Genomic DNA, 10,284 nt, shown 5'->3' with positions numbered 1-10,284 from the left:
AGGAGGAGGAGGAGGAGGAGGAGGAGGAGGAAGAGGAGAAGAGGAGGAGGAGGAGGAAGAGAAGGAAGAGGACGAGGACTAATCCTTTACTATTGTTGACAGGCAGAATGACCATGCTCGCTGTGGTTCACATGTGGATGTGACAACAGAGGACAACTCTGTGGATCGGTTTTGTCATTCCATTTTATGTAGGTAAGTTCCAAGGATGGGACAGATCACCAGACGCCACAAGCATCTTGGTCCATTGAGCTTTCTTGCTGCCCCCTTCCTCTGCTTTAAGGTAGCCTCTTGTTGTCCATGATAGCCTGGAAGTCGCTATGAAGCCCAGACTGGCCTAAAGCTTGTGGGGTTCCTTGCTTCTGCTTTCCAGGGTCTTTCCTATTACTTTTAAGCTCCTTTTCGTTATTGTCGTCGTCGTCGTCATCGTCACCTGAGTTTCTTGGTTTGAAATTTTGAGATTAGGGTCTCAAGTCATCCAGGCTAGCCCTGAACTCCTTCTCATCCTCCTGCCTCTATCTCCTGAGAGCTAGGACTCTAAGACATGAGTTACCATGCCTGCTTCCACGTCTTCGCTTCTCAGCATCCATCGGCCTCTGCCACTGGCATATTCACTGCTATGTTCAGCACTTGCCTTGGCGCTAAGATGTCCCCGTTTCTCCTGGATCTGGCTGGAAGCTCCATGGTCAAAAGGGGCTCATAGACAGACCTCACTGAGGGAGGCCGTTGGTGTGACGTGAGCTGGCCATGGCAGGCCTTGTTTTCTAACTCCCAGACTGGCATAACGCCACACTGGTAACTTGAAGTTCACAGTGGAGGGCATATTGGCAGCATAGAGACTGACAAAAGAGGTTTTCTTCCTAGAGAACCAGCCCACCACTGCCTCCCTGGCTCTCACCCCTTCCCACTGGCAGAGCTGAGACTGCAAGGCCTACAGACAAGGAAGGGTCTCCGTGCAAGAAATGCTGGTGGTGGGTTGGTGAGATGGCTCAGTGGGTAAGAGCACCCGACAGCTCTTCTGAAGGTCCGGAGTTCAAATCCCAGCAACCACATGGTGGCTCATAACCATCCGTAACAAGATCTGACGCCCTCTTCTGGAGTGTCTGATGACAGCTACAGTGTACTTACATATAATAAATAAATAAATCTTAAAAAAAAAAAAAAAAGAAAAGAAATGCTGGTGGTGAGCTCCAGCTAGCTGTCCGACCATAGCTGTAGTCTATGCTGAACGGTCCATGAATGGAAAGGTGCTCAGAGATAAAAGTATATGTGAAAAACAGTTCTTTCAGGTCTTTAGACTATAAACAGCTCGTCTGGAACTCCTGATGGCCCCATGTACCTTTTCCTAATGTGAGTTTTGAAACCACCCTCAAGGGAGATGCTGTGGCTAGTCCCACTCTACAGATGGAAACACAGAGGTGAGACGTATCAGGTCACCTACCTGAAGTCACATGGTAGTGAAGTTGGGGTTTGCACCAAACAGCCCAGCTCTGTCACTATGGTGCCATTGACATATCTGGGCATAGAGACGAGGGTGAAGACCTCACCTGTGGAAATGGGTCTGGCTTCTTCTCTACACCCAGCCATAAACACTAACGAGTCTTTCACTGTCTCTACACCACAACCTGCCCTCAAATACTGTATGGAGTCAAGGATGTTCTTGAACGAACGATTCTTTCTGTGCTCATTACTTATCTCTTGGCTGTCATAACACCATGACTCAAGTAACTTATAAGAGGAAGTTTGCCTGCCTTACAGTTCCACGGGGACAAGACTCCAAGATGGTGAGAAAGTTGGGCAGCAAGCCCCAGACATGTTGGCTGGGGCAGGAAACTGAGAGCTCACCTCTGAAGCAAGCACAAAGCAGAGAGAACAAACTAAAAATAGTACAGGCTTTTTGACACTCAAAGCCCACAGCTAGTAATACACACTTCCTCCAGTCAGGCCACACCTCCTGAACCTTCACAAAGAGCATCATCAACTGGGGACTGTCTTCAAATCTGTGAGCCTGTGGGGGGCATTCTAACTCAAACCCTGTCTCTGCCTCACAGGGCTGGGATTATAAACCAGGTTTCAGCTCACTGGGGATGAACCTAAGGTCTTCTACATACTGAGCTACGTGCCCACCCCACGAGGTCTTCATTATATGTAACTCTCCAAAGGACCATGCATAGAGCCCAGGCCCCCGAGAGTCACCAGCACAGCTGCTGTGCCTGTTGGACAGTCAGTCTCTCTAGTGGAAGCCACTTCGCCAAGTAATATAGAATTCCCTAAGGCATTTTCTCTTCTGTCTGCCGACCCCCAAACCCCTTTATACCCTAGTCCTCAAAGCCACACTGTCATTCCAGAGCCTGATTCTATGAGGACAGGGCCAGAGTTGACAAAGCCAGACCCTGGAAGGTCAAGGTGAGCCAAGGAGCTTCTGGGCAACTTGACTTCAACCTTTCTTTTGTCCCCTGCTTCTTGTTGCAGGTCCCTCTGCTGTCTTCTGCCCGCTTGGGTCCTTTACTCCTGCCTGTGTAGGTCTCTTGGGTACCCTGTCCTTAAATCTTCTGTTCTCCTCGCTTCTGTCTGTGTCTGCTTTTGTCTCTCTCCTGGTCCTTCACTTTAGTGGCAAGGGTGTGGGGGGGGGTTGTTTTTTTTTTTATATTTTTATTTTTGTCTCTGCTCTGTGGATGTTCCTGTGTCCCTGTATGCTTCTTCTCTCACTTCCCAGCATCCTGGGATGTGTGCATTGGGTATGTGTGTGTTTTTGTATGTATGTGTGTGTATATATGTGTGTTTTGTGTGTTTTGTGTGTGTGTGTGTGTTTGTGTATGTGTATGTGTATATGTGTACGTATGTGTGTTTGTGTGTATTGTGCTTGAGTGTATTATGTTTGTGTATGTGTGTATTTTGTGTATATGTATGTATATGTGTATGTTTGCATGCATGTATGTGTTTATGTATATGTATGTTACGTGTGTGTGCACTGTGTGTATGTGTATATATGTGTTTGTGTATGTGTGTTTGTGTGTGTGTTTATGTATATGTATGTGTATGTGTGTGTGCACTGTGTGTATATGTGTATATATGTGTGTGTGTTTGTGTATGTGTGTTTGTGTGTGTGTGTGTGTGTGTGTGTGTGTGTGTGTGTGTGTGTATGTCTTGGTCTCAGGGTCCACCTTAAAGTTCTTTCTGCCTCTGCCTCTGCCTCTGCCTCTGCCTCTGTCTGTCTGTCTGTCTGTCTGTCTGTCTGTCTACCTGAGGCTTCATGTGTCTGTCTTTAGGGTTCTCTTGGGGTCTCTTCTTGGCAGCATTCGCTCAGTTCATCATGGCTGCTCCCTGGGGATCCCCACTTACCCCTCCCAAAGTTCACTGCCTTGTCAAACGGAGCTAATCTCCTGCGGGAGGAAAAAGCCTCATTCACACTGGGGCGGGTGGGGGGGCTGGGGGAGGAGGGCAGAGGAGGAGGGGGAGGACCCAGGGCTGCAGCCTGAAAACACCCAGGCCTATAATACTGCTTTTGTTCTAGGCTGATGGGAGGGGTGGGGGGGGGAAATGAACGAAGGGGGATATTAAAGGAGCAGGTGAGAGACTTGTCTTCAGCAGCCCCAGATAAGCGCTTACCCCTTCTAAGCTGACTAAGGCCTATTATCTTCCCGCCACAGTCATTACTATTAATATTAAACACCCCCCAACCCAGCTTAAAAAACAACTTGAAAGCTCGGGCTCCCGCCTCCTTCCCAGACACCTCCCACAGTCCTTGACCACCAACCCAGGCTCCCAGACCCCACAGCCCTTGAACTTCCCCATGACCTTCGGCCCCCAAAGCCCCCTTTTTGCCTTCCCCCAAACACCCTCTTCAGCTCTGATAACCAACTCCTTATCCCCCCAGGGGACCCCCCCCATCTTGGCTTTATTTTTGGAGACTTCTCTGTACCCCAGTCCTCTTCACGCCCCTAGAACGGGAGACAGGAAGTGGGAGGCTTGTTCCCCCTGATTGACAGCTACCAAAATTGACTGTGTATTTCCGTGGGTACGTTTTTTTCTAATCCTGTGAGCCTCAGTTTCTCACCCCTGAAATGGGAGGAAGACGTAGTCGCTACAGCTAAGAGCTGTTTTGAGGGTTGTGCGAGTAAATGGATGTACGGATCCGTTTTTTTTTACCCTATACCCAACTCAGCGTTCTCAATCCATTCATTGTATTTAATTTAGTTTTTAACTTTTTAGTAATGTGTGTATGAGAGGCAGAGAGAGAACAGGGGTGGGAGAGCACTCATGTGCCTTGGCCCATGTGTAAAAAATGAGAAGACAGCCCCATGGAGACACTTACCTTCCCATGAGTCCCAGGGATCAAGAAGTATGAGGTTCTAGTGGCAAACAGCTCTACCTATTGGGCAATCCTGCTTGCCCCCATTTAGACTTAGCCAGATCTCATTCTTTAATGCTGGTTGTCCTGGAACCTGAAATTTAGGCCAGACTAGCCTTGAACTCACAGAGACCCACCTGCCTCTGCCTTCTGAGGGCTGAGATTAAAGGCGTGTGCCATCAGACCTGACTATGTTTTAGTTTTGAGACAGGGTCTTTACCCAGGTAGTTTAGTCTGGCTTTAATGTTAGGATCTCCCTTCCTGGGACTTCTTAGTATTGACATTACAGCCACAGGCTGTCATCCCAGCTAAATCCTAACATCTTACATATCGTGTGTGTGTGTGTGTGTGTGTGTGTGTGTGTGTGTGTGTGTGTGTGCATATATGAATGTGTATGGTACTGAGGATCAGTCGGAAAATTCCACATGGGCCAGGCAAACACTCGACCACTGAGCTATCCCCAACCTTTGTGTCTTATATCTCTGCTTAATGAGTTAACTTTACCTGTATCTGGTTGGATGAGTTTATGTGCATCCCATGCATGTAGGATTATTCAGCAAAGATGGTGGCACTGCGTCATCTACTTTATATCACCCAGCTCCTGGTACACAGCAGACAGAAGAGGGATCAGGAGATGGAGAAGGTTGGGATTCAGAAGGTTCAAGTTATCTTTTTTTGTTTGTTTGTTTTTTTTGTTTTTCGAGACAGGGTTTCTCTGTGTAGCCCTGGCTGTCCTGGAACTCACTTGGTAGACCAGGCTGGCCTCGAACTCAGAAATCCGCCTGCCTCTGCCTCCCGAGCGCTGGGATTAAAGGCGTGTGCCACCACGCCCGGCGAGGTTCAAGTTATCTATGGGGTAGATGTCACCTTCTGACATGACCTCCTGAGGGTCTCTAGCACAGGACTTCGGGCTGGAAAGGACCTTGGGCAGATGGAGAGACTATGTCCCATGATCCCAGGCTGTGTTTATAATGTGTCTCAAGAACCAGGCTGTGCATACTGTGCCCTGAGAGCCCAGGCTGTGTATAATGTGCCCCCATGAGCCCAGGCTTCAGTCAGACTGTCAGCATGAGTCCTAGCACTGTTACTAGCTGTGTGACTTCAGGCAATGTATGCGCCTTCTCTGAACTTCAGTTTCTTCCTCGAAGAAATGGAAAAGGTGCGAAGAATGAATGCACATAAAGTGCTTGAACTCAGGGTTCAAGAGGTGGCTCAGTGGTGAAGAACGCATACTTCTCTTGGAGAAGACCTGAGTTTGGTTCCCAGCAAGTCCATTAGGCAAATCATCACTGACTGTAACTCCAGCCCCAGGGAATCCCACATACCTGCCCTCTGCATGTCTGTACCCATAAACTCATGCGTATAGTCAGATGATAAACATTTTAAAGATAAAGTGTTTGACTGGAGGTCATACAGATGCTCACAGTTTATGCTCAGGGCTGTATCTGGGTCTGTGGTCCTACTGCAGTCAGGGTCTGTGTCGATGTCCCTGGCCCACATTACCATCGAAGGCTATGTGGGCATCTGGGCTCCATCCTGCTGCTTGAAGTCACGATGTTTGAAGGCTATGCTGCAGCCAGGAGCCTTGTTGATGTGAGAGGTCATGCTGATGTCCTTGCCTACGCTGTGCTGAGAGCTCTGATGGTGTCCCTGGCCCGTGCGGTGGCAGAGGACCGTACTGATGCCGGTGGTCTGTACTGCTACTGGAGACGATGCTGAGGTCTGAGCCATGGGCTGACACTGGAGACCATGTGGACGTTCATGGTGTGTGCTGTCGCCGGCAACCAGGTGTAAGTCCATGATCTGTGCTGCCGTTAGCTTTAAAGGGCAAGGAAGCTGCTCTTGCCATGGTGTTGATGCCTACAGACTCACAGTTGAGAAAGGGGGACATAGAAGGCTTCTGTGACAACCCCTCCCCCACCCCCACTTCCCGAACAAGGCGCCATCTAAGAGAACTCTGGGGAATCATGATGGGGAGGCTGAGGTGATTCTCCACCATTGGTGGCTGCTGGAGGGAGTACAGGTGGGTAAGGACTCAGTTTTCATTGCTGGGGGCTGGCCAATGGAGTTTAACCACACTCTGCTGAGTGTGTCAGGGCAGCACAAATTGGACCTGTGTGTGTGTGTGTGTGTGTGTGTGTGTGTGTGTGTAGGACACTTTGCTACACATACTAGTAGGTTTCTACCGGGAGAAACACACCTTGCTCATTTAAAATAAAAGTGTATGGTGAGTGCGTGTGTGTGTGTGTGTGTGTGTGTGTGTGTGTGTGTGTGCACTGTGTGCAAGCAATACCCACAGTGGCCAGAAGAGGGCATCAGATTGCCAGGAGTTGGAGCTACAGGTGGTTGTAAACTGCCATACAGTTACCCAGAAGGGAACCTGAGCCCTCTGCAAGAGCAGCCAGTGTTCTTAACCACTGAGCCATCTTGCTCATTTTTGAGGGTTGAAGTCTCAAAGCACCGAGCATAAGAGATAAAAATGACAAAGTGCTCAGGATGCAGATCTCTGTCAGTTTGAGGTCAGCCTGATCGACATAACAAGTTCCCAGCCAGCCTGCCTGCCAGGATGACACAGTGAAACTCTAACTCTCTCTCTCTCTCTCTCTCTCTCTCTCTCTCTCTCTCTCTCTCTCTCTCTCCTCCAAGACTGGGTTTTTCTGTGTAGCCCTGGTGTTCTGGAGCTCTCTATCTGTAGACTAGGCTGGCCTCGAACTCAGAGATCTGCCTGCCTCTACCTCCCAAGCGGTGGGATTCAAGGCATGTGCCACCAATGCCTGGTGTGAAAACCTGTCTAAAAAAAAAAAAGAAAAGAAAAGAAAAGAAAAGAAAAGAAAAGAAAAGAAAAGGAAAGGAAAGAAAAGAAAAGAAAAGAAAAGGAAAAAAGAAAAATCAAAAAGGACTGAATAAACTAAGGAAGGAAAGGTGTCTAGCCTTCCCTGGGATCGCTCCCTCGTTCCTCACAAGTAGACATCACTTTTGTTCATCTCTGACCCACGGTGAGAGACCTTTCAGGCAAAGAGGTCTTATAAGTCAAGGAGAGCCCAAGTGGAGTCAGCTGATCTGCCCATGTCCCCCTGAGCCACAGGCACACTCTGTTCCCCTACACACCATGAGCTAGAAGGGGGTTGCGGGTGGGGTGGGGGGTGGGGTGGTCATTCTCACCTCTCACCGCATTGTGTAGAGGTATACACAGACAGTTAGGACAGACATAGCTGGCTGGTGGCTGGACTGAGGCCAGGACCTTGTCACCTACTTGGTGAGAGCCTCATCAAAGAACACACACCAGAAGCCGGATGCTCCCTGTTTTGTCCCCCTACTGGCTGAGCCATTTAGCACCCAACCCAGCACCTCACTCTGTTGTGGTCTATTTCAGAGCAGAAGGGGATCCGAGTCCAGATGACAGTCACCTTCCACACAGCCTTTCTTTATGCACCTTCCATGTGTCTTGATATTTGGACAGCCCAGCTGGAGATGGGGCTGAGTAGGGAAACCCAGCATCTAGGAGTTCGAAGGTGAGTCCTGGGCACAATAGCCTATTCTGGCCCCAAGTCCCCTCCCACCTCCACCACACAGCACACAGCATCCTGTTTACCTGCCCCCGGGAGCTGGCTGCCTCTCAGGTGCCACTCCGAGCAGGCCCATGCCCAGACATTGCCAAGCCCAGTCTTCAGGGGCCGCAGGCTTGTTATCTGTGTGTATGTGGGAAGGCATCTTCCTTGAGAACACTCCCGGCCTTTGTTTCACTGCCAAACTCTCTTCCAACGAGATACCCCATAGGTTCTCTAGACGTGGCTGCCTGATTTAAAGGACACACTGGTAACAGTAACATCCTCTAGGCACCCACCCGGCGCCTCTAGGAAGGGGTTCTGGAAGCTTCTGCCATGCAGATGCCATTGTGAAGGAGGTGGGTGGCTGAGTATCAGCTGGCTGATAGAGGGGGTTTCCCTTCTTGTCCCCTTGCCTGAGTCTGGAGTGGGGAGCGTGAGAATACAGAGCCCACTGCTCTCCTGGGACTGGAAACCCATATAAGGCACTCTCTCCATCCAGCTGGGATGCCATTCTCTCGCTCTTCAAGAGGTCAGAGGTCAGAGGTCAAAGGTCAGGGCATCAGGAAGGCCTTTGGAGATAGACCCTCCTCTAAGAAAGCAGATGGAGAGGGCCAGCTTCTCCAGGGTCGGGCTGTGTTTATGGACAAGCGGCCGTGGGGAAATATTCTGTGCTGTCTGTCTGTCTGTCTACACAAGAAGAAGGGAGACGGAAGAGAAGAAAGAAGCGCTGTCGCAGAGAAAAGCTACGGGTAGATGGATTAGGGGGGGACAGAAACCTCAAGGAGACATGAGGGGTTCCAGCAGGGACTGATGGTGGTGGGGGCAGGGGCACAGAGGCAGGGAGAGGCAGATGCATCTCTCCTTTCAGAAACTGCAGAGGCGTCTGTCCAACTTATCAGGATCCTGTTCAAGGTCCAGAGGGGGAGTCCGTCTTGGCCAAGGACACACAGCAAGTCACAGAATGGTGGCTTTGGGCCAGAAGACGTTTTTTTTTTTTTTCTTTTTTGAGCTGTAAACATAGGCTTTGGGGGAGGGGAGGTCCAGCATTGTTTGTCTTCCAGAGATGTAGGAGCTAATAGGACATCCATCCATTGTGCCTGCTCAAGCCAGCACTCAGAGGAAGGCCTACTGGTCACATGCACAGTACTGTACCTAGTGTCACTTCAAGGGAGGTTTGATGGACTTTGTAATTTTACCTAGTCCCCATCTCTATCTCTCTCTTTTTAAAGAATTATTTATTTTATGTATATGAATACACTGTAGCTGTCTTCAGACACACCAGAAAGAGGGCATCAACTCCAGCAGTGGTGGCGCACGCCTTTAATCCCAGCACTCGGGAGGCAGAGGCAGGCAGATTTCTGAGTTTGAGGCCAGCCTGGTCTACAGAGTGAGTCCCAGGACAACCAGGGCTACACAAAGAAACCCAGTCTCAGAAAAACAAAAAACAAAAACAGAGGCCAGAAGAGGGCGTCAGATTCCTTGGCGTTGCAGATGGTTGTGTGCTGCCCTGAGATGGGTGCTGGAAACTGAACTGGAATCTTCTGGAAAGCATCAAGAGCTGCTCACGTGCCCAACGTGCAGCACCCTCCCCTACCCCCAATAATTAAAAGTAAATCTTAAAGGCCCGAGCCACCCTGCCCAGAAGGTACTGGTGTTCTACCCGTGCGTGGCAAAGTCTGCTCAGTAGCTCAGGCTCTGCTCTGCCAGGACTCCCGAGAGAGACGCTGAGCTGGGCAGCTGGAGCTGGCACAAGGTCGGTCTCTGTCTCCTCTCAGCAGGTGCTGGAAAGCAGAACCAAGAACTCCCAGCAGCGGAGAAAGGTCACATCAAAAGTCTTTGTCCTGAGCTCCAAATCGGGAGTCCTTGTAGAGGCTGAAAGGGAGCCTGGAAGTTCAGGAAAGAGCCAGGAGGCCTTAGGAAAGGTTATGGAGAAAGGAAGGAGGTCGGCCCTGCCTCTGGCACCAGCCCCACTGGGCCAGGGTCCCAGGGCTTCACTGACTAATCCCCAAATGATATGCTCGCACTGGCTGGCACTCTCACAAGTTCCCATTGTCTCTCCAGCCGGCTGCAGGCCCAGGGCAGCCACGTCAAGATCTCCTGCCTCTCATTCACTTCCAGGGAACAGAGGCTCCCACCTCCAGGCACACGACGCCCCTCTGCCCTTCCGCAGCTGGCCCAAGAGTCCAGCTGCCAGGTCAGCAGGCACTGGCCAGGTAGGTGGCTGGCAACGCTTGGAAGAGGGACAAGCTGACCAGGCTGGCTTTTTAGACAGGCTGCTTTGCCATCGCTCCACCGAGACTGCGCAGGAGAGGGGGAGTGGCCCGCTAGAAAGTGGGTGTCAGGGTGCTGAGGGCAGAGCGGAGGATTTCACTGACCTCAGTGGGCGGT

Source organism: Mus pahari, chromosome 18 (genome assembly GCF_900095145.1).
Source record: "Mus pahari chromosome 18, PAHARI_EIJ_v1.1, whole genome shotgun sequence".
NCBI classification, from domain to species: Eukaryota; Metazoa; Chordata; class Mammalia; order Rodentia; family Muridae; genus Mus; species Mus pahari.
This window is presented reverse-complemented; position numbering follows the sequence as displayed.